The sequence below is a fragment of the Equus asinus genome, chromosome 3 (genome assembly GCF_041296235.1).
Source record: "Equus asinus isolate D_3611 breed Donkey chromosome 3, EquAss-T2T_v2, whole genome shotgun sequence".
NCBI lineage: Eukaryota > Metazoa > Chordata > Mammalia > Perissodactyla > Equidae > Equus > Equus asinus.
This window is the reverse complement of record NC_091792.1, coordinates 65,498,639-65,523,625: the sequence shown is the minus strand read 5'-3', so window position 1 is coordinate 65,523,625 and position 24,987 is coordinate 65,498,639. Positions and strand designations below refer to the sequence as shown.

Here is a 24,987-nt window from a genome sequence, read left to right as displayed (position 1 = left end):
AGTTTCAGTTTGGGAAGATGAAAATTTCTGGAGATGGATGGTGGTGTTGGTTGTACAGAAATGTGAATGCCACAGTGCACTTAAATATGGTTATGTGTACACTTTAAAATGTGCAGTTAAAAATGGTTAAAATGGTAAAATTCATGTTATATGTATTTTGCCACAATAAAGAAAAAGAAAGGGAGATAGTAATAGTGTCTGCCTCATAGGTTCACTGTGAGGATTAACAGAGCACACACATGTAAGGAACAGGGAGCAGTGCCCAGCAGTGGCAGGGGCTCAGCGAATGTCCGTCATTATCTTCTGAACACGTTCGCCTCAACGAGAGGCAAGCTCACTTTACGGGCAACTGTCTTGAACAGTCCACCGTCCGGGCATACGGCCCTCCAGTTTACCATATTTACTTCTGAAGTGTCTCATTCTTCTTAGGAAAATGGGCAGAATTGGTTAACTTGATCTTAGCAGTTTTAACCCTAGTTATAAATTAATCAGTTTGTTGACAGAACTTGAGGCAGGACACAGCTGACAATACTTAGAAGTGCCTCAGCCACTTGTTTACTGTGTGGTCCAAGAACAGCTGGGCCATCTAGGTCTCCCGTCAGAGAGCACATTCCAGCCGGCCGGGAAAGGGAGGAGGTGCTCGGGCGGCGCCTGGGACGACGTGCGTTCAACTGCAGCCTTGGTGCCAGCAGCAAGGCATGCTGGGTCTCTGTGGCGCCCCTCCTCTGGGCTCTCAGATCCTTGTGTAACGATCCCAGTGGTATTATTTATCATATGTTGTAAGTGTCTGCATCATCCTAGACAGTGAAGCACTCGTCTTTGAACACCCGGGCCTGTTTCAGTGTCTGGCAATTGGTAGCTGACCAGTGAATGCTGTAGCACGTGAGTTCATTGCTATAGCACTGTCGCCTTCCCCCATCCTTGCCAAACAAATGCTATTTTTGAAGCATCTACTCTGTGCATGGGAATTATTGCTCCAGGGCTTTACAGACTGAGCAGGCAGAATAATGACCCCTCAAAGATCTCCACGTCCTTATCCCTGGAACCTGTGAATATGTTTGTTATCTCACGTGGTAAAAGGGACTTTGCAGATCTGATTAAGTTAAGGATCTTGAAAAGGGGAGATTCTCCTGGATTATTCAGATGGGCCAAATGTCATGACAAGGTCCTCCTAAGGGAAGGAGGGAGCATTAGAGTCAGAGAAGAAGATGTGATGATGGAAGCAGAAGACCAAGTGGTGTGGGGCCACGAGCCAAGGAATGCAGGCAGCATCTAGAAGGTAAGGAAACTGACTCTCTTCTAGAGCCTTCAGAACGAACACAGCCCTGCGGACTCATTTTAGACTTTCGAACTCCAGAACTGTAAGATAATAAATTGGTGGTGTTTTAAGCCACTGGATTTGTGGTAATTTGTTACAGCAACACTGGGAGACTAACACGCATGCGTTCTCTCATTGAAATCTCATGACATCCCTGAAAGGCGGGTGTTGTTATCCTACTGTGGAGGAGGAATGGGGGACTCAGTTAGGTAAGGACTCAGTTGTGAAAGGTAGCAAGTAATGGAGCCTGGATTTGAAGAAAGAGCTGGCTGAATCCAAGCCGTGGGCTTTGAGTCCGACCTCCACCCAAGACTCCCTCCTCTAAAAGGAAACCGAAGTTCAACAGTGAAGGCTCGGCTGCCATGGTACCATGGCAAGAGATCACCTCTGGTAAGGACTTAAGCTCCTTGGAAGGAGAGAGAGGCCCTAAAACAATGAAACATATTGGCTTGAAATGTCCAAGGTTTTACTACTACTGCTTTTCTCCTTTTTTCCCCTAATGAACAACACTCCTGAATATTTTTGCTTATTTAAGCAAATCCCTGTTTCAGTGTCCTTTGGTTGATGGACATGCATAAGTTGGGTATTATTCATCACAAGTTTCATGAATAAATGAGAAAAACGTCCTGGTTACAATTACAGTCCAGGACCTGGAACTGTGCTGAGCTCAAAGTTGGCGTTAGTAGGTCATTGACTCATTCAATTTTAGGTTCAGAAAGGACTTCAGAGGCCATCCTACTCAGCCTTGTGTTTCAGAGCTTGAAGTGCTTAAGTGTTTTGCTCAGATACATGTAGCTACTTGGTGGTGGAGACCCAAGTGGCCTCAAATGAATGAGCAATTACTTGTTAGGATAATAATGAGTTCACATGTATTGAAGCTCACCACGTGCCAGACACCATTCCTAGCTCATTCCCAGTGTTAATGCATTTAATAATACATGAGCCCCTAGTTTGACAGGTGAGGACACTGAGGCAAGGCTACACAGCCACCAAGGGGCAGGGCCAGGAGTCAAACACGTGCATGCTGATTCCAGAGCTTGTGCCATTACCCAGCATGCTAGGAGACCTGACTGACGTGCCTGAGAGCAGCACATGGCCCAGGAGGGCTGTTCATCAGCGTGACTTTCACTGTGTCATCATGCTGGAACCTGAGTGGCCACTGCGGGCTGGGCGAGTTTGGCTAGTTTTGGCCTCTGTAGACTTTTTGGATTAGACTCTTAACAGATCAGTCTGGTCTCTCAAAGGGAAAGGATTGCCTTCATTATTGGCGTTTCATTAAAAGAAGCTCCTGCTGCTTTTACTGCAGCTTTTAAGAGAGGGACATTCAACAGAGGATATTCTTACTTGCAGGAGTCAGGTAAGACATTGACCAGTGCTGTTCAGGAAAATGGAACCGATCCTTATTTTGGAAGCTCTCGGCTGCCCAGCTATGCTTAGGAAATGAATCAGGCAAAATGGGGTTTCAAGACCAGGGAACTATTCAGTTTACTGTCTTTCAGGGACAAACAGGAAGCTGGTCTTTCTCTACTTCCTTCCCCCACAAACGGACTTACATAGCCCTTTTTTTTTTTTTAAATGAATCTGGGAGTTGACTTCCTATACTCCCATATATGTTTTGCCCTCATTTATGTTTTACCATCAATGGCATTTTACCTTTGTTTGTTCAAAGCATAGTGTTTTAGATCAAGTCCCTAGAAGCAGAGCATGAGACAGATAATCTTGTGAAAGTGATTTATTAAGAGGGTGCTCTCCAGGAAAAACCTGTAAGGGAGAGACGGACGCAGGATAGAAAGGGGGAAGGGCCAGGACCGGGCAACACTGTTCAGTCACGTGCTGCTTAAGGACAGGGGCACGTTCAGAGAAATGCATTGTGTGGCGATCTCGTCGTTGTGCGAACGTGGTAGAGCATACTTACACAGACCTAGATGTTAGTCTGTGGGACCACCGTAGAACACGGAGTCCTTTGTTGACGGAAACATCGTTATGCAGCACATTACTGTAGTCTCAAGTTTAGTTATGACTTAATCCCCAGGCGGAAAGTTCTGGAACATAAACCGCACTGCAGAGCTGACCCTCCTTGAGGCAAGACATCAGCTTCATACACTGTATCAATCAGTTTGTAGCTGTGTGGGGCTCCTGTCAGTAAAGGGTCATTCCCCAGACACGGGGGCTGTGGGCGGCGCCCCCTCGCTGCAGTGGGCTGCCAGTGGCTCTGGATAGGGCCCCCCAGCTCCTGCCTCACACAATGCAGTGTGATTGCCTGCTGTCTGACCCTGTTTCCCAGCAGGCTCCCTCTTCCTCTTCCTGGGCGTGAGGCAGTACAGTTACCAAATCAGCCTGGGAGACGTGTCCTGAGAGGTTGGCGAGACAGGAAGGTGGTGGTCTTTAGGAAACTAACTCCAAGTGACCATTTTGCTTTTGTCCACAGACTCTGTGGGTACCATGCTCAAGGACATGCAGTGAATTAGTGATGAAGTCAGGACTGGAACTCAGGTCTTCTGACTCCAGACCAGGGCTCTTTTCCAACGGTATGCTGTCTGCGCTGCCTCCTCAGATGGTCTCCTGATGGTGTCCGCCTCTGGGGCTTATTATTGGCTGCATGACGACCCTGGAGGGAGCACATCAGTGCAGGCTCAGCAAGGTGGGGATGAACAAGGGCAGGGTGGGACGCTTGGTGGTCCTGCAGTGGTGAAGTGCAGGCAAACAGCTATTGATCCCGTTAGCTCTCTTTCAGAGAGAAGAACAAGGAAGTCGGAAAATAGTCTTCATTTCACTGGTTTGGAACCCATGCTAAGTCTTGAAAACAAACCGATCACCCCTGGTTTTTCTCACAGGCATCTCGGCATTGGCCTTCTCCAGCAAATGCGGCCTGGATTCACCTCTCCACTTGGATCAGCTGCGTTGTGCTGGCTGGGCTGCCGCCTGCAGCCTGTGAGTCAATGCTCCATAGTGGACTGGTTGTATTACACTCACTGCAAGGTGGGGTCCAAACTTTTCCCTGCTGCCATGAGCCCAGGGCTCAGGTGAACCTCAGATGCTATGCCCTCTGACCTACCACCTGGCCCTCCTACCTGCCATGATGGCCCCATCGTTCCACTGGTGTTCTGACCCCACGTTCTGTTTGGCACGTCAGGTCTGCTCTGGACCTGACATCCTGCTGAGCTCTTGGGGCATTCTCCCTGAACAGGAGTCTCCTGCCCAGCTCAGCAGCTGGGATTGCAGCTCCACTGTCCACCTGCCCTTCAGCACATCTGCCGCCTGGAGCCTCCCCTGGCAGGGCCTTCCCCACCTTCGCAAGTATCGACGTCCTTGGCCACCAGCCTCCGTCAGTTCCTGGTGGCTCACCACAGCCCTTGTCATGTTTTAGGTTGCCCTGTTTTTCACCCACACCTGAGGCTAGCCCTATGCTGGCTATTTCTGTCAGCCCTGGCTGGGTCTAGCCTTCTCATCCGTTTCGCTATCATCCCATGTTTCTTAGGTCCCAGCTGTCCCTGGGAGCCCTGGCGCCGAGCCTACTTGAGTTATGTGGACTTCACCTTGTGGCAAGTTTCTTCCTTCCTCTCTCCTTTCTATAAACCTTTCTTGGGAACCTCAAAGGTGCCAGATACTATGATGCACTGTGATAGGCATTAGGGAGAAAAGAATGAAAGAAGCATGACTGCTGATACTCCAAAGAAACTTGGGATTACGTTAGGAACAGCATTTAGGTCTGAACATGTCTGGACTGGACAAGAGCTCTAAACTGAGGTTGAGGGAAGGATGATTAACCTGGGAAAACCTCAGATCCACAGACAACTCATCGGTGGCTGTTTTAGCTCAGGTGTAAATATCTTAGGAGAATGTATCGTTATTTAATAATTCAGATAGTCTATATGCCTCCTGCACACGGAATTATCTTCTTAAATTTCTCTTTGATCACGCTACTTTCTTAGCATAAAAATCACCAATGACTGTTCCTTGCCTACAGGATGGTTTAAACTTCTTGGCCTGACATTCAAAGCCCTTCCCAGACAGGTCCACTTATATTTCTGGCTGCCTCTCCCAGTATTGACCTGTTAGAACCTTCTTCTCCAACTATTCTGGTTGATTGGCTGACAGTCAGACTGACGTTCCATTCCCGCCACCCCGCGCAGCTTCCCTCCCTCCTCCAATACCCCTATCCTGTGTTGTCCACACTCCCCTCTACCTCAAGGCTTAGCCCTCCAAAAGCCTCCCAGCCTCCACCTCTCCTTCTCTTATGTCAGTGGTTCTCACCTCTGATTACATACTAGAATCACCTAGGGAGCTTTAAAAAATGAGATGGAGTGGGGAAGGGAGCACCAGACCAATTTGATCAAACTTTCCAGAGTCTTTAAAAAAAAAAAAAATCCTCCCAGGTCATTCTAACATGTAGCCGGGGTTGAGAGCAACTGTTGTGAACAAATATGTATTGCTTCCACCCCTTTGGCTGTATTGTTATTTAAGACGCACGCAAGGGAAACATTAACTTCCGTATTAAAGTATACCCTTAAAGCACAAGATATGCCCTTCCTTTCTTTTTGTTCTGTGTAGAGTGTACCACAGCATCTTTTACGTGAAAGCACAGCAAGCATCTGCTGGAGGAATTGAAACGACCCAGTGAGGTGGGTCAGCCATTGTCTTGTCGATCTCAAAGGGTGAGAAACCCAGCCAGCAGTTATAATATAGTGATGTGCTCCTGTGAATGGAATTCTTCTCTTGCAATGCATTTTTGGAGCCCCTACTCTGTGTAGGCCACTCTGCTCAGGCCCAACATGCCTTGGGCAGATATGTGCAAGACTAAGGTCAGAGTGAGTAGCCCGCTGCAGGAAGTAAGCAACTAATCATAACATGATGTGTACTGCATCCAAGCTAAGGGTCCAATGTCACGGATGCTTAGAGGAGGAAGCCACAGTCTGACCAGGAAGTTTGGGACTACTTCTCACAGGAAGTAGCAATCTACCCAGAAAGATATAGAAAGTTGAACAGCTTACCAATGTTTTGGTTAGAAATGTGTTCAGCTGCAACTAACAGAATGCTTTGCTAACAGTGATTTAAAAAATAATAGTAAATAAATATTATAGATACACATAATATATGTATTATATATTTATTATAATAAGTCCAGGGTTGGGCACTCAAAATGAAACATTAGCTCAACAATGTGGCTGAAGTTTCTGGAATTCTCTTGTCCTTTGAGTTATGGTCATAGGTTGGCTGCAGCAGCTTCAGTCATTGTGTCCACATTCAAAGGAGAACGATGAGGAGGAGGACAGTGCCAGCCATGTTTTCCCCTTTTATCAGGAAAGCAAAAACTTTCCCAGAAACCTTCCTGTGGATTTCTCCTCACATCTCATTGCCCAGAAGTGTGTCACGTGGTTACCCTTAGCAGCAATGGAGGCTGGGAGAGAGAGGATTTGACTTTTCCAGTCTCTATATAGGAAGGTAGGGAGGAGAAGAGGGTTGAGAGTGGCTCCTAAGTGAGCCAACTAACAGACAAAACATTTACCAGAAAATTCTCCCTTCATTTGCAAAAACAGGGAGCTGTGAAAGTGTATGGAATATTTAGGATCAAATAATTTAGTATCACCAAAGTAGAGGACGTGTGGCAAGTGAGTGAGGGCAGACAAGATGGAGAGAAGTTGAGATGAGATTCTTTAGGTTCTTGAATGACGTGTTAAAGAGCTTGGGATTTTTCTATAGGGCCTGGGTAACTAATGGAGATTTTTAATAAGAGGAATGATGAAATCAGTTTATTGGGGGAAAAGTGGCAGTATGGAGAATGGACCAAGAAAGAAAAAGATGGCAGACTATTTATAGCAATCCAGGCAAGATATGATGAGGGCCTGCACTCAGATTTCTTTCAGCATATTGCTGGGGGAAGAGTTGGGCAGGATGGCCAAGAGGCCAGGATCTGATGAAAGCAGCTACCCAAATTTCATCTTTGGGTAAAATATGGCTTACCACCAATAACACTTTGTAAAAGTCTCTTGCGTGTGTTTCTTGGGAGGAAGAGATAGGAGGTCACGACATGCTCAACACCATCTGCTAGAGGCTGTATTAGGTTCCTAGGGCTGCTGTCACAAAGTGCCACAAACCAGATGGCTTAAAACAACAGAAATTTATTCTCTCATGGTTCTGGAAGGTAGAAGTCCAAAATCCAGGTGTCAGCAGTATTAGTTCCTTCTGGAGGTTATGAGAGAGAATCTCAGGGAGAATTTCCATGCCTCTCTCCCAGCCTCTGGTGGCTCCTGACACTCCTGGGTGTCCCTTGACTTTTAGGTACGTCACTCCAATCTCTGCCTCCATTTTCACATGGCTTCTCCCCGGGTGCGTCTGTGTGCTCAAGTTTCCTTTGTCTTATAGGGCCCACCCTAATACAACTGACCTCATCTTAGCTTGATCACATCTGCAAAGACCCTAATTCCAAACAAGGTCACACTGACAGGTACCAGAGGTTAGCACTTGAACTTATCTTTTTAGGGGACACAATTCAACCCACCACAGGTATATTAGGCCTGCTCTAGTTGAAACTGTCAGACAACCTTTGACTAAAGGGGAAAAAAAGGAGTTTATCTACTTGCATAATTTGAAGCACAAGGGAGTGGCTCTCCTGTCCTCAGCGTTGCTTCATGCTCAGGAAGGAACTCTCCATGGCATGGCTAAGTTACCCTCCGCCTGCCCTGATTACATCCAGGTTTACGAGGGTAACCTCAGAAAAAGCTCTACCCCCAGGTCCATGGCGACCCCTCCACAGGAGTCGTGGGTCACAGGCCCATCCTTTGAGGCCTAGAGGCAACTCGCCCAAATCATAACTGAAGAGGATTATTATGGAATGTGGGGGATGATTCCCCAAGCGCTGCCAGGCAATGTTCCTTCTCTGCCTCTACCCAAATGAGGGCAAGGAGAGAAGGCCCGAGCTGGAAATACCAGCTTCTTCCTGGCAATCTTGATGTTGTGGGCAGCTTCCACGATGGACAGGCATTGCAGCTGTTGACTTACTGTTCACGTGGTTTTGATGGACGTATATCTGTTAACCCCTACTTTATTCTGTTCAGAAATCTGGCATTTGCCCCTCTGTCCCCACCGGTCCACAGGAGATAAGAGTCAGTGAGCAAGGTTGCCCAAGTGAATAAGCTGGGCTCAGCACCTAGAATTTCTCTACTGTTCTGAGCCTCTGGGACCATAAGTCTGAGGATGGCTGGCCATTGGGCGTTGCTCCTTTGGGAGTCTCTGTCACACATCAGCTTCTCCCTTTACAAGCCTTGGGATGCAAGGAGTCTCCTGTTTGCCTAGTGCTCCAAAATGGCCTGCTCCTCCCTCTCCCAGCACAGGCAAGCAAGAAGCTAAAACCATTTTGAGGTCCATACCAGGCTTGTGACTCCATAAATATCCCATTGCCACCACTGCTGTCACTCTTAGCATCTGAGCTGGAAAACTGCCCCACTTCCCTCCAGCCAGCTTCCCTTTTACGTTGCTCATCCTCAGAGATCGCTGACGTAGGCCAGGGGAAAAACCTCAGGGACAGCTAATCCAGGCCCCTCCCTGTACGGATGGTGAGACCTTCATTTTTGCCCTCATTCCTCCTTGGGGTGAGGTTGGAGGAGGAGGGAACACAATGCTGTATGTTGGCCAGCAGGGGCCTCCTGGCCTGGGCTGGCTTGCGGCTCTGCTAGATGTCTTTCTTCCCTTTGTCACAGGTGACCAGGGCCCCTGGCTTGGCACTGGGATTTCCACTCATGTTGTCCTCTTTAGGAACTCCTACAGGGTGAAACAAAATATTGCTATTCTCACAACAACAACATAATAACAACCATCTCCATGTGCCAGGCCCTGTATCAGGAGTCCTTTCCAATGAGCAGCTCATTTCGTCCTCCCTCCTAAAAAGTAGGCATCTTCCCCACTAGTCGGACGACCACACTGAAGTTCAGAAAGGTTGAGTCATTTGTCCACGTTCACAAACCTCGTATGTGATTGGACTGTCAGACTTGAACTCCGAGTGGGGCAGCCTCAGGCTGTGGGAGGCAGCGGGCGAGAAGACAGTATTGCTTTCGTTCCTTTTCCTCTTCTCCTTGGCATCACCTCCTCTTCTCCTCCAGTTCCGGGCCGTCCCTTATATCCATTTTTATAAGTCAGAAAAAAAAAACCTTTATTTTTGTATATGTTCACTCTTATTTTTTATTTTCTAAATAATTAATTTTTATCTTAGCCTCACTAATTTCTTCCTTTTGATTTCCTTAAGTTTATTTTTCATATGTAAATATTCGCAGTGTTATTTTCCAGACAATCTATCATTTCAGTCTTGAGTTTCTCTTTGACCCAAGAGTTAGAGAGAGGGTTCTAACATTTCCAAGTGGTTAATCTTTTGTCATTAATTATTAGTTTGGTTTTTTTTGATGGTGGGGTGGGGGGTGGGTGGGAAGGCTATTTGAATGTGTGTGTGTGTGTTTAGGAGAAACTTATTTATTTGACCCACATTACATTAATTGACATCAACTATGCGAGGGCATTATGTTGAACTCCACAGGAAATACAGAGATAGTACAACAACCCTTATAGAGATCAAGTCCCAATTACTTGCTTCAGCTTCCGCGGCTTTTTGTTATCTCTTTTTTTAAATTGAGATGTAGGGGCCGGCTCCGTGGCTGAGTGGTTAAGTTCGCACGCTCCACTGTGGTGGCCCAGGGTTCGGATCCTGGGAGCGGACATGGCACTGCTCGTCAGGCCACGTTGAGGCAGTGTCCCACATCCCACAGCTAGAAGGACGTGCAACTAAGATATACAACTGGGGGGGGGGGGGGGCGTTGGGGAGATAAAAGCAGAAAAAAAAATATTGGCAATAGTTGTTAGCCCAGGTGCCAATCTTTGGGAAAAAAACATAAAATAAAAAATAAAAATAAATTGAGATGTAATTGACATATAACATTGTATTAGTTCCAGGTGTACAACAGAATAATTTGATATATGTTTATATTGTGAAATGATCACCATAATAAGTCTAGTTAACATCCAACACATCACATAGTCACAAATTTTTTTCCTTGTGATGAGAACTTTTAAGATCTACACTCTTAGCAACTTTCACATACACAATTACTCATACGTTAATTACTAGTTTTTATTGCATTGCAGCTAGATACTGTGGTCTTGGCAATTTCCACTTTTGAAATGTATTGAGCTTTCACAAGGAATATCTATTCTCTGTAAAGGTAGATACAGAGCTCTTAAAGTGATAAAACTCTTGGAAGAAAACAGAGAGAAAGCTCCAGGACATGGGATTTGGCAATGATTTCTTGGATCTGACACCAAAAGCACAAGCAACAAAAGAAAAAATAGACAAATTGGATTTCATCAAAAGTAAAAACTTTTGTGCTTCAAAGGGCACTATCAACAGATGAAAAGGCAACCTACAGAATGAGAGAGAATATTTACAAATCACATATCTGATAAGGGATTAATATCTAGAATATGTAACAAACTCCTACAATGCAACAACAAACAATTCAATTCAAAAACGGGCAAAGAACTTGAATAGACATTTCTACAGAGAAGATATACAAATAGCCATCGAGCACAGGAAAAGATGCTCGGCGTCACTAATCATTAGGGAAATGCAAATCAAAGCCACAATGAGATACTACTTCACACCCAATAAGATGGCTATTATTAAAAAAACAAAGAAAATAACAAGTGTAGACAGGGATGTTGGCAAGTTGGAACCCTTGTACACTGCTAGAGGGAATGTAAAATGGTACAGCTGCTATGAAAAACAGCATGGCGGTTCCTGAAAAAGTTAAACAAGGAATGGTTCATATGATCCAGCAACCCCACTTCTGGGTGTATACCTAGAAGAAGTGAAAGAAGGGACTCAAACAAATATTTGTACACTCATGTTCATGGTAGCATTATACACAGTAGCCAAAAGGTGGAAACAACTCAAGCATCCATCAACAGATGAATAGATAAACAAAATGTGATATATATATAATGGAATAATATTAAGCCGTAAAAAGGAAAGAAATTCGGACACATGCTACAACATGGATGAGTCTTTTTGCTCATGATGCTGGGTAAAATAAGGCAGTCACACAAGGACAAATACTGTATGATTCTGCTTACATGAGGTACCTAGAGTAGCGGGATTCCTAGAGACAGAGAGTAGAATGGCAGTTGCCTGGGGCTGGGAGGAGCGGGGAGAATGGGGACTTGTTTAACCGGCACAGAGTTTCAGTTTGGGAAGATAAAGATCTGGAGAGGGATGGTGGTGATGGTTGGTTGCACAACAATGTGAATGTACTTAATGTCACTGAACCGTACATTTAAAAACGGCTAAAATACTAAATTTTATGTTATGTATATTTTAACCACAATAAAAAGGTAAATATAGAGCTCTTAAATCCAGGTAATTTCTTTATTCAGGTCTTCCACGTCACCTTTTGCCTCGGAGATGTAACCAAGAGAGAGTGAGAGTTTCTAAAATCACTGTAATATCTGCAATTTTCCTTGTTCTTTTGATAGTTTACTTTAAATAAGTGGATATCATACCATTCAAGATCTAAAGTTTTTTGAATGTTATTTCTTCCCTTTTTTATAAATACAAAATAAACTTTTGTTCCATTTACAGTTTTCACCTTGAGTTCTACTTTGTATGACATTAGACTTATCACCTCTGCTTTCTTTTTTGGCTTGTATTTCATTCACTCCTTTCTTCTTTCATTCAATAAATAACCATGTGCCCTACTGGGTGCCAGGTCCTGTTCCGGGTACTGAGGACACGGTAGGGAGCAAAAGAGACCAACTGCCTGCCCTCCTGGAACTTAGCTTCCAGTGCAGGGAGGACAAAGTAACACAAGATAAATACGAACAATGTAGCATTTTAGATCCTTTCTATTTAAAGTGTCCTCCACAGATGCAGGCAGAGAGGCAGCAGCAGCATAATGTGGGAAGTATTAGACACTTGGGGACCCACCCCGGGCCAACTGAACGCGCCTCTGTGTTGAGCGAGATGTCCAGATGACGCGCAGGCGCCCTGAGGTATGGGAAGCCCTGCTCAGACCCTGAGAACTGCTAGGGAGCGAAAGACGCAGTGAAGGGGTTAGGGAGGCCTCACTCGGAAGGAGGCCTTTGACCAGAGGGCGCGAGCTCTGCAGACTCCTGGAGGAGGCCGCTGCGGCTAATGGAAAGGCCCGCAGGCACCGATGCGAGCGCCGTGTGTTCCGAGGAGGCTGGGGGCGAGCGCGCTGGTGAAGCAGGGCCCGCACGCAGCGGACTCGCCCTCGCTTGGTCTTTGTGTCGCTCGTCCGTTCCGGGCGTGCGCTCGCAGCGCTGTTTCTGAGCGCTGGGATTTGAGCGGCGCTGGACAGCGAGGCGGGGAGCGCGCGGAGCCTGGTCCTCTGGGCTTACTTGGGGGCGCTCACAAGTACATGTCTGCCAAGGGTTTCTGCCGTTCTTCGTGGCTCCCAAGGCTTTTCTGTCTTTGGCTTTCTTTTTAAAATGCAAATTCCTCCCTGATATCAGCCAGCCTTGTAGCAGAAGAAATCCCATGGTAACCCTTTGGATTTACCCCTTTCTCTCGGCTTCCGGAACCTAAACGTCCTGCCTTAAACCGCACCTCTCATTCCAGCTATCTTCCCCTGTTTTTCCCTTCCTACACCATCGAAACTCTAAAAGAGAACTCCGGGCGAGTGGATCTCAAGAGGGGCCAATCGAGAAAATCACCCTCAACTTGCCCTGGGCTTTTGAGAAGGAAGACGATGGAGTCCGGCCTGGGTCCGCATCGGCTCGAACCGGGCTCCGCCGCAGGCCTGCGACCCCAGGCAAGTCACTTCATCTCGCCGCGCTTTAATTTCCTCCTCTATGAAAAGGAGACCGTAACACCGGCCTCGCAGGGTTGTTTTGAGGCCCATATGAGATCATTTATAGGAAAGCATTTGTAAGTCATAAAGTGCCAAACATACGTGACTACTTCCAGCTCGCTGATTTAGGCTATACGACTGAGGTGTGGAACCCACCCCCACCCTCATCTTCTGGTTTCTTCTGTACCCGGAGCTGCCCTCTCACACGGTTATTGCATACACTGTACTCGATTCTGCATCTCCGGCCACAGGTTTCCCCAGGGAGGACAGGCCGGGTGCGGAGGGGAGGACTGATTGGCTGGGAAGGAGGTGGGACGAGCGGTGACGCGCAGTGCCCCGGAGACCACGCCGCCGGGTGCGCGAGGTGCCGGGGCCGCGGCTGGGGCGGGGCAGGAAGGGAGCAGAGGGGCAGGGGGGAGGGGAGGGGAGAGGAAAGGGGGAGGGGGGAGGGGGGAGGAGAAGGGCAGAGGGCGTGGGCAGAGGGGCGGAGTGCGGAGAAGAGGGGGAGAGAGACGTAGTGTGGCGAGACGGGTAGGGTGGGGCAGGGTGGAGGGGTGGAGGAGAGGAGCTAGGTAGAGGGGAAGGAGAGAGAGGGATGAGGAGCAGGAGGGAAGGAGAGGGGAAGGAGGCGGGGTGGGAAGGGGGAAAGGGGAGGAGGGGATGGGCGCGGGGGCGCCTCCCTGCTGCGGTCTGGGCGCCGGCAGCCGCGTCCCTTATCCCGCGGAGGACAGTGTTCCCGGTGAATCATTACTGGTCCATTAGGAGAAAAGACGGAGCCGGAGCTGTGGGAGGAGGGCCTTCCGGAAGGGGCGGCGACCCGCCGCGGGCAGGCTGGGGCGCGAGGCCCGGAGCGGGTTCGCAGCCGCCTGCAGAGCCTCGGCTCGAGCGCAGTCGCTGTGCCCAGGAGGTTTCCGGTCACAGCACGTTTCTGGGCATTTCGGTTCTTCCCCGGCCGTTCTCACAGCCGCCGCCCTTCCCGCCCTGGGCTACTGGATCGCGCGCCCGAGGGGACGGACGTCTGAGTTGCGTCCCCAGCGCTTGCAGGCCCGGGCGGAGGGATGGGGCACTCAGTGACCCATAGTGGGGCCTACTGTGTGCTCAGTGCGGTGCCGGGTGAGTGGGATGTGGAGCTGGAATACAAGGCAACCAGGAGGGCCCCGGGAGACGGGAAGCTATAGGGGGTTCTTGAGGGGGCCTGACCGCGGTGTTTGTGAGCGTCAGGGCAGAGGAGGCGTGGGCCTTGAAAGATGGGGGTGATCTGCCCGGTGGAGATGTGGGTGCCCCAGGCAGAGGGCATGAGGTGATGGAAGCAGGGGGAACGAACTTGCTGGGGTTGAGGACTGGAGGAGTAGGAGGGGAGCCAAAAAGGTCCCGGGCCAGTTCGGTGCCCTGCAGTCCGCTGGGTGTGCGGCGGCTGCGAGGTCGGGCTCCTGCGCTCAGCAGCCGTGTGGCATGGCCAAGGTAGCCTTTCTGAGCCTCCGTGTCCTCAGCTGTAGGTGGGACAATAGCTCACTGGTGTGAGGATTTATAGTGTAGGTGAAACTGGGGTGCCATTCCTAGCATGGTGCTGCTTAACAAACTTAGTCCTTTTCCCTCCTGGAAGGAGAAGGGAGTTGTGAGGCATCGTTGGACAGTTTACAAAGACAGCCAAGAGCCAAATAGAGTCCAGCAGAATACGTCTCCCAGAGTCAAATAGAACAGTCGCTGGCCTGGCCGCCACCTGCGTCTGGGATGCACATCCTGCCACAGATTGGGGCTGCACCAAGACTTAGATCTCAGCTTGTCTGTTCTTTGTTAAGGACTCTTACAGATCACACAGGACACTTACTGATACTGATTGCATCCGAATGGGTGAACACTCACAGAGACACACAGTTGATGGCTTTCTCTCTCTCATAGGTATATAGAACCATCCAGATTATCCTCAGGCAGAATTCCTTCCTTTGCTAGTCTGTGTTGGTTTGGGGATTCCAGCTCTAATGGTGGAAACATAGCAGGGTCTGAGAGGTGGGATCCCGCAGCTGCCCCAGCAGAGCCCTAGGCAGAAGCTCTGGCACCAGCCAGGCCCCCGGCAGTGATCACATGCGTGCGAGCAGAGTGCTGTGCCTGAAGTCACGCAGCTTGCGGGTTGGGCTTTTTGGGGTTCTGACCTCGATGAGTCACTGAAGTGTTAAGAATGCCTTGGTAAGTCACTTCCATGACTCAGTTTCTTCACCTGTAAATTGGGAGCAAGGCACTGGCTGTTTAGCTTGCCTTAGGGCAGGTGCACTCTTAAATAGCCTCTCCCACGTCCAGGCAGTTGGTGGGTGGGACTGCCATTTTTTGGGGATGGAGTGGGTGCGGTCTCCCAGTGACATCAGTGCCCTGGCACGGCTGAAGCAACACGGAGGAGCCACAAGGAGCCTGGCAGGGATGGTGGCACTCCCCCCAGGCAGGGGAAGGAAGGCTGGAGAGGTGTGGTAGACTTGGCAGACAGCTGTCATGACACTGGGGTTCCCCAGGGGCAGAGTGTGGCTCTGTGACGCCCTGACGCTGGCCAGGGCAGGTGAAGCCTCCCTTCTTGCCAAACACGGGACTGTGATTTAGGAAGTAGCTTGACTGATGGAACATTCAGGGCTGAGCCGCAGAATGTGGCCTTAAATGCAAACAGGTGTCCACCTTCTCTCCTCCCAAGTGCGCTGGTCAGCCCGGCCCTCCCAAGCCTGGCCCCAGCCTTCTCCAGGTAGGCCCTGCTTGGATGACAGGCTCACTCGGGGAGGTGCAGCCTTTCCGCAGAGCTTTTCATAATGGGATGCTGAGCAGACTTGGCTGGTGTGTCAGCCCCGTAATGCAGCACTGAGTGAGTAAAACGGCTCATGAGACCCCTCTTCCTTCCGGCCCGGCTGTAGTCATGTGAGAAGAGACCAAATTTTCCAGCAGGCCTCACCAAACACAGCTCAGCTGTCTCTGGAGGAGCCTAGGAAACTGTGTTCTCACTTCATCTTATCTGACGCCCCCTGATTTCAATTTGTCCCGTTACTGAGATGTTTGCTTTCATCATTTGATTAAGATGGTATCTGCAAGGGCTCTCCACTCTAAAGTTACTTTTTCCTTTGTAATTATTACATAGTTTGTAGGGAAGTCCTTTGAAACTATATAAATACCTTTGAAACTGTATGAAAACAGGTGTTTATCCTCATCAAACTTTTAATTTATTTACATGAGTGTGGAATCATGGATTCCTATGTTTTTCAATAGGTTGCAATGGATTACAAAATTTTTTATTTTGATACTCAAATTGTCCTCTACTGGGCCAGTGAGAACCCCTTTAAGCTGGCTTCTTTGTCCTTTTGAAGTGTCCTCATCAACCTTTAAGCATTTCCTTCCTTGTTATAAGAATAGTGTAAGAATATTCTAGGCACGTTATCCTCTCTCTGCCATTGGTCCTAGTAGCATGGTTCTTTTTAGCAGAGAATGGATTTAGAAACCAAGATTAGCGGGAGGCTATGCTCATTACAGTTGGGATGTTGCTGCTCCTGGGCCCTGTCAGTGGACAGAGCTAGGGATGTACATGAAGAGACATTCACATGTTTACATCTGTACGTGTATGCTTATTTCTTTCTCTACCTGTGCTATTGAAAACAATGAGCTCACACCAATGCCTCAATTTCGATCCAGCACCTCAGGATTCATTCTACTCTCTTCCCTTTCCTTAGTTATAACCCTTTTCTCCAGCAGGGAGAAATCCGGCTGGCATTCTCTGTGCTGTGACTACCTGTTGATCACCCCTCTTTATGTAACCGATCTCCCACTGCCACCAGCACCCTCCCCCATGTGGATGCCGCCCTCACCTGCCTTGGGCTCCAGCACCGCGCTCGCACACACAATCGTCTCCCTCATGCTTCTTGGGATCTCATCCCAGGGCCGGCCCCTCCTCCTGCATGGACTCCCATTGTGCATCTGCTTGGGTTTTGACACCGCACACCAGCATAATCCCCACACCACTGTGGGCTCTCTTCACCCTGCTCAGTGTCTGACCCCTGACACTGACACCCCCTGCATCAAACCGCCTTCTGCTCTCCTGTAGATGTTCTCTCTACCTGCCTGGAGTGAAGAGGGGGCTCTGACACCTCCATCTAGACCCCTCTCCACCTCCCGTGTCGACACCTACCTTTCTAGGCCTCACCCAGTGGCTTTAGGACTGACTGATTCAGGAAGGGAAAGGGAAGAAGAGCCGCGTGTTAAATCTTAAGCCTCAGATTAAGTAAATCTTAATTGTAAATGAGTAAAGTGAGCACAGTAATGGTCCCCAAGTGATGCAGTGGCCGTGAGTGCTACCTGGGGTCCCGTGTGTGAAGTGCCCCCTGAGCGCAGTGCCGCTGGGGGAGCACTCAGTGTCAGCTGCCATCGTCATTACTAGAAACCAGCATCCCATTTTTATTGTGTCATGTGGCAGGAATACATTAGAAACCTGCAGAGGAGAAGGACAGCGGGAGGAGCGGGTGCCAGCGGCAGACAGTCAACACGGGAGGACTGCTGCGCTGTCTTGAGAGAGTGAACACTCCTTCTTTCACCTCGGTTCAAGTGTAGAAGTAAGGAGAAAAGGCTGGGAGGGAACATTCTGATAGGTCAAGAGTGCTTATCTTTTTTGGTGGGATTGTGTGACTTAAAATTTTTATTATGTGTTTTCTAAAATTTATTTAATAAATACTATTTAAACTTAGGAAAAAAATATTGTGAAAGGACCCTGGTTAACTTCAATGTAACTCATTGAAAAGTGCTCTCAGCCTGACTGGTTAATTGTGTCTTTTGCTTCTTCCTGGTAGATTTTGGAGTCAAGAGTGCCTGGCTTCAAACCCTGGCCGTGCCGTTTACCAGCTGGGGGACCATGGGCAAGTTAATTAACTTCTCCGTGCCTTTGTTTTTTGCTCTGTAAAGTGGGGAGTCTTACAGTGCCTAATTCAAGGGTACTTAACAATTAAATAAGATACGGTTCAGAAAGCACCTGACAAGGTAAGCACGCAAACATGTTGGCTGTTAATGTTATTATTATTTCATGGGAAGGAATGTAGTGAGGGTTTCCTCAGGTGTCTCAGAGGAAAGAATTCCTTCTCTGAGTAGGCTCAGCTATGCCCCCCTGAGTTAGTATCTTGTGACTAACCCAGAGGCTTCAGGCAGCTGGGCCTCCAAGTGGAGGCAAGGGTGACAAGCCGAGTCATGGGAGGTGTTTTTTTCACTTCTTGGATGGGACCCAAAGAGATCACTTCCTTAACTGACTCAGCATCCTGGCGTTAGGAACTGACTGGCACCCACAGGACAAATGATCCAGCTCTGTCTGAGTTGGTGTCCAATTTGGGATTTGCTCTTTTATCCATTCACTCATTCTGTCATTTGGCTGTTAACTTCACATGTATTTATTAAATGCTTACTGTGTGTCGGGCGCTGATGTAGGCAATAGGATATAGCCATTAAATGCAACTAAAAATATATTAAAAATTAAAAATACAATTAGTAAGGGATTCAGATATCTGTGCAACCATCTTTGTGGCGAGCATTATTCACAATAACCGAAAGGTAGAAGCAGCTAAGTGTCCATTGATGGATGAATGGATAAACAAAGTGTGGTTCATGCATACAAAGAAATTTTACTCATCCTTTAAAAGGAAGGAAATTCTGACACATGCTACAACATGCATGAACCTTGAAGACATTATGCTAAGTGAAATAAACCTGTCACAAAAGGACAAATATATGATTCACCTGAAGTACCCAGAGTAGTCTAATTCATAGGGACAGAAGGTAGAGTGGGGGTGCCAGGAGCTGGGGAGAGAGGAGGAATGGAGAGTTAGTGTTTACTGGGCACCGAGTTTCAGTTTGGGAAGACGACAACATTCTGGAGGTGGATGGTGGTCATGGTTACACAGCGAGGTGAATGTACTTAATGCCACGGAACTGTATGCTTAAAAATGGTTAAAATGGTGAATTTCATATTGTGAATATTTTTCCACAAGTTTTTAAGATGTGAAAAAATTGTGATAATACCTTTAGATAGTGGAATAAAGCATAGAAATTAAGTTCATGAAAAAAATTTGCCTAACAGATTTAACTTCTACAATTTGTTTTCTTTTAAAACTTTTTGAACAGACACTTCACCAAACAAGATACTATATTGACGACAAATAAGCACATTAAAAGATTTTCAACATCATTAGTCATTAGGAAAATGCAATAAACCGCAATGAGACACCGTTACATACCTATTACAATGGCTGAAATTGAAAAGATTGATCATACAAGCGCTGACTAGGATGGACAGCAGCTGGAACTCCCAAACTCCTGGGGAGAATGTAAAAGGCTACAACCACTTTGGAAAACAGTTGGGTGGTTTGTTAAAAAAGTTAGACATACTGTCATATCATCCAGCCATTGAATTCCTACATATTTAGCCAGGAAAAATGAAAGCATATGTTCATACAAACAGAAAACAGTACGTGTCCATCAACAGAAAAACGGATAAGCAAACTGTGTTATATGCATAGAAAAGAATACTCCTCAAGAATAAAAAATAAAAAGAATGAACAAGCTACTACATGGATGAATCTCAAAATAATTATGCTGGGTAAAAAAAAGCTAGGCAAAAAAGAGTATATACTTTGTGATTACATTTGTATAAAATTCTAGAAAATGCTAACTAATATATGGTGATAGCGAGCCAATCAGGGGTTACCTACAAATGAGAGCCGGTGGAGGAGGGCAGGAGGAGATTACCAGGGGACACAAGGACATTTTGGGGGGTGATAGGTAAATTCATTTTCTTGATTGTGGCGATCCTTTCATGGGTGTGTACATATGTCAAAACTTATCAAATTGTATGCTTAAATATGTGTAGTTTATTGTATGTCAGTTATATATTAATGAAGCTGTTAAAGCCAAAATTAAAAACAATTTTAATGCACACCAAAAATGCAATTAATAAGGGATAGGAGTCTACAGGCGCACAAGGTAGACCTGTGCATGCGGTGGTGGCGGTCAGGTGAGGCTTCACAGAAGTGACCTGAGGACAAGTAAGTGTTGTCAGGCAAAGCTGGGACAGGGTATGGTCTTTCATATGGAGGAGGAGAAACGTGTGAAGACTCACAGGCAGGAGAGAGCCTGGGGCTGGCCCTCGTGTGGCTGGAATCAGGGAGGCGGACCTGGGGTTGGGGGCGGAAGAGATATGAGGCCAGAGAGAACAGCAGGGACCAGCTGTGCATGTGCATGGAGAATGACTAGAGGCAGCCAGGGGGTTGTCACATGTGCGGTTTACAAAGATACCCTGGCTGCAACCTGGGAAATGAGCTGGAGAGGAAGTAGGGTGCAGGCAGAAATCCAGGTGTTAGGTAAGAATGGGTGAGGACATTACCTGGTGGGGAAAGGTCCAAGACAAGAGCTGTCAGGATATTTCACTTCCCTTCCTCTTTTCAACGCCCTGGAGAGTTAGGAAATTTTCTCCTAGCCTTACGGAAGAGGAAACAGAGGCTTGGAGCAGTTGAGTAACTTGCTTATGGCCACAGAGCTCGTGAGCAGGAGATGTGGGGTTTCCAGTCCAATGGGTTCTGAGTCCAAAGTCCACAATGCTCACAGGCTTCTCTCTAATTCAAGTAAAAGGCATCTGGGATGACGCCCTTCTCCCGTTGCCTGATTTCTCACCCTTACTGTGGTTCGTTCTGTGACAGTCTTCCCTTGGGAGGAGGCAGGGTGCCATGGGAGCATGTAACAGAGGATGTAACATCATCTGGGTGGTCAGGAAAGGAAGGCTTCCTGGAGGAAGGGACATTTCAGCTGAGCCCTGAAGAATTTGAAAGAAGAGGAAGAGCTAGCAAAGGCACAAGGTCGGGTAGTGGGGCATGAGAAGGAGCAGGTGTTCTAGAGTGGAGAGAAGAGCGTGTGAGACTGGTTGGGAGCAGACTATCATGTGGCGTGTCTGAAAACCAAGCTTGAGTGGCTGGATGATGGTGTGAGATGCAGAAGAGAGGCGCAAGATTTGACACTGATGTCTAGCTCTCTGGGAAGCAGCTTAAAGCATGGAGTGGATGGAAGGGAGACCAGTAGGGTGAATCTTGTTGATCTGATGGTGAAATCCTGCCTGCCAGGCAGCTGCTTGTTGTGGTTACCATGGAAACATTAGACCGCAGACCCAGAAGCATCTAGTCAGCCCCTCTCCGTAAAGATGATGAGATTAAGGAAACGAAGGGGAAGAGACTTGCAGGCTTTCCTATTGGCAGCATGGAAACCTTTTTTTAAAAATATGTATAGTGGTAAATAGATAGAAGATTGACAATTTTGGACATTTTAAGGGTAGGGTTCAGTGGTAGCACATATGTTCACATTATTATGCAACCATCACCACCATCCGTTTGCAGAAATTTTTCGTCATCCCGACCTGACACTGTGTTCCTATTATGATAAGTCCCCACCCCCTCCCCTCAGGCCCTGTAACCACTGTTCTTCTTTCTGTCTCTGTGGATTTGACAATTCTAGGTGCCTCATATAAGTGGAATCATGTGTTTTTGTCTTTTTTCACAGATACATGGACAAACAAAATGTGGTAATATACACACAAGGGAATATTATTCAGCCCTAAAAAGGAAGGAAATCCTGTCGCATGTTACGATGTGGATTTACCTTGAAGACATTATGTTAAGTGAAATAGCCAGTCACAGTAAGACAAATGCTGTGTGATTCCACTGAAGTGAGTTCCCGAGAGCGGTCACATTCACAGGGACAGAAAATAGAGCGGGAGTTACGGGGAGCTGGGGGGTGGGGGAGGGGGAGTGTTGTCTGGTGGGTACAGAGTTTCAGATTTGCAAGATGAAAAACTTCTGGAGCTCTGTTTTACAGCGATGTGAATATACTTCACACTACTAGGCTGTACACTTAAAAATGGTTAAATGGTCAATTTTCTCTTATGTGCTTTTTACCACAATTTAAAAAAATGACTGGTGGATGAATTGACTGACTTTATCCTCTGCACCCTGGCTCTCACGGCCCTCCGAAACCTGCTCCCGCTGCATGCCTCACCTGGACATGCCTGAACATCACTGCATCTGTCTTGGCGTGCACTGCTCCCTCTGGCTGGAACACTGATTTCCTCTCCTCCTCGCTCTGCTGAAATCCTTGCTGAGCTTTGCAGACTCAGCTCAAGTGCGCGCCACCGTGCTCTCTCTGCTCACTGCGCTCTGCTGTGACTGTGCACACAGCATTGGCCTGGAGGTGTGTGTTTGCTGTCCTTCCTTTGTTCCCCCCACGTGACTGAATTCCCGAGGTGGGAGAGGATGTATGTGTTCCTTCCCACAGCACAGTCCAGTCCAACCAGCAGTAGGTAGTTGCTGGTTTCGGGGGGCTCTTGAATTGATTGCTCCCCCATGAGGCTGTGTCTGACCCCTTTCCCTGTCTGTTTGGGCCTTCTGTGCTGACCTTGTCCCTTTTCTGGGCTGCAAGCTCACAAAGGGCAGAGCCTGGATTTTCGTCTTTGCATGTCCCACAGCACCTTGCCCGGCGCCTGGCTCAGAGGGGCTGCACACATCTTTGATGGTTATGGAAATGGGTGAGAAGCCACAGCTGCTGGCTTTTTGCCTCTCTCCCTGAGGAGAAGCTGAGAAGGAATGCACAGCCCTTTCCTTCCTGTCCTCTTTGAATGGTGGACTCAGTCCTAGCTGTCCTGCTGCTTCAGCATTTCTTTGCACTGGAGCAAGTGCAGCTGCCAGGGCTGCAGAGAAAGGGGATGAAGGAGTTGCCTCAGCCATCTCAGAGGATTGTACTTGTTGCCTTTAGGGCCACCAGCCAAAGCCCTTTTCATTAGACCAGATGCGTTGGCTTGAAGCTGGCTGGGCTTCCTGTCACCAGTGGACTCTCTGTTTAACATCTCAGCTGGATTTGGCTGAGTTGGAGATCTCGGGGAAAATGGCGGGTCCACTTTGGTGGATTTGCACATTGCTGTCTTGTATGCGTGCCCGTCTGCAGGCCTGGCAGCTTCCTCCCTCGTCTGCCTTCTCCTCGGAAGCTCATCAGCAGGGGGAGCTGGATCCGACGACTACCTAATGGAAACCAGACATCTGTGAACGCGGAGGAACAGGCTGAGAAAGGGCCGGCTTTCTCTGGAATAGTTTAGATTGTCGTTATTTTTTCATTGGAATGCAGATGACGTGCTAAATATAACAGTTAAATGTCGTGTAAGTTTTATATCTTTGTAAAGTTTTTCATGTAATTTCACTAACTTAAAAAATCCTTTGGACAGCCACTAGCCCTTATTTTTGTGTTACGCGAGCTGTGGGGAAACTGAGAGGCAAGACGTTCCAGCTGGGAACACAATTTTCTGCTTCTGAGCAACGTCAGGCATTGCCTTTAAGACGTTAGACAGAAGACAGAAGGCTAGAGTTAGCGCATTTCTGGGCGGCCTTTTGAAAGCATCCCTAAGGGCCTCTCTGGAGAATAGTAAGTCCCCATGTAACCGTTTCTTATCCTCCAGTTTGCCAGCCCCTTGACCTTGTTGCTGATTCCTGATCCTCAATTCTCGCTTTGAGCTGAGACTTTTATATTAATCATGCCCTTTTATTTTCTGATGCTTTAATATCTGGAGCCTTGCTGATCCTGTAGAGACTGCCCCTCCCAGGGCCAGCCAATTCCTAGACATGGTAAAGACTTGCCTGGGACTGTGCTTTTCGTATGTAATCCAACCAATTCCCCAACCACCTGCTTCCTGGGCTCTCACACTCTGGGCCACTGTCCCCCTGCCCTGATCACCCGACAGCCAGCTACTGGAAACAACTAGGGACAGCATCTGTGCCCTAGAGCCCATGAAATTATTCAGACTAGCTGATCCTAAACCCGCTTACACTGCCTTGCCTTTCCCACAAAAGCCACGGTAAAGGTCCCTGCTTATGTTTTCCTCTGGCTCTCTCTGCCTCCTGACCTGCCCTGGTGCTTCCCTATGTGATGCCCGCCGCCCCCATGGCATGATGTGTCCCTGATTTTTAGGGGTGTGTGAGTATGAAAAACTTCTCCCTTCATTACAGTCATTTTTGTGTCTGCATGTCTAACCATACCTGATCAAAACACTCCTGAGTATAAGTTACAAGTTATAGCCTCTCTGGCTCAAATCTTGGTAATTCCTGGTGACACTCAGCATGGGATGTGGCTCCTCACCCTTGATTCTTTAGCCAAAGATTAAGCCTGTCATCTGGCTCTTAAGGCTATCTGCTGTCGTTTCTCTCTGGCCAATGTCAAATCGACACGACAAACAGAGCTGAACTTATGCTTGGAAGAGAAGTTTACCCCACAGGGCAATGTCAGTTGCCCTAGAAAGGCTCCAAGCCCCCAAATAAAACGCTCTCTGTTGCCTAAAATTTTCCATCGCCAAATCATCCCTTTTCCTTGAGCATCATCCTCTGCTTTCTTCTCATCTTTTGAAATAAGCTCTCTCAATTGCTTTTCCCCTTATGATACAAGAAGAGAGAGATTGGGTCAAGATGGTATACCAACTATATGGATCGGTTTTTCTCCTATCCGAAATCCCAGGAAATGAACGAAATCTGTGTTTGATAAGGAGAGCCTCCCAGCTCAAAATCGTTACTTCCCCTCTAGCCACACCGAGAGCATTCAGGGGGATGATGTGTATTCTGATTAGCCCTGATTATATTAGATTTTGATAGAAAAAAATGAGTTTCAAGTTAAAGGATATCAGCAGAAAAATAGAATCATAATGTAGAATTTCCAAATAATTAGAAGAAAAAGCAATCCAATAACAATCAGAAAAGAAATAAAAGAAAGAACAAGAAAACATGGTAAGTATAAAACAAA

At 47.6% G+C, this 24,987-nt stretch overlaps 2 long non-coding RNA genes across 6 annotated transcripts; both read left to right on the top strand.

The window, feature by feature from the left end:
• Window positions 1-6,362, top strand: LOC106834011 (uncharacterized). Its single transcript, XR_006524972.2, has 3 exons — window positions 1-2,675; window positions 3,747-3,959; window positions 4,153-6,362. It is a non-coding gene; the product is annotated as an uncharacterized lncRNA (long non-coding RNA).
• Window positions 6,363-13,390: 7,028 nt separating this feature from the next.
• On the top strand, window positions 13,391-23,428 carry LOC123284458 (uncharacterized). 5 transcript variants are annotated; one of them, XR_006525414.2, is made up of 5 exons: window positions 13,391-13,525; window positions 17,606-17,741; window positions 17,976-18,162; window positions 21,715-21,880; window positions 23,152-23,427. It is a non-coding gene; the product is annotated as an uncharacterized lncRNA (long non-coding RNA). The 5 variants fall into 5 exon arrangements; XR_011502047.1 differs by lacking the exon at window positions 13,391-13,525 and adding an exon at window positions 13,643-13,701; XR_011502046.1 differs by lacking the exon at window positions 13,391-13,525 and adding an exon at window positions 13,972-14,283 and having other exon boundaries at window positions 21,715-22,401; window positions 23,152-23,428.
• Window positions 23,429-24,987: the final 1,559 nt, after the last annotated feature.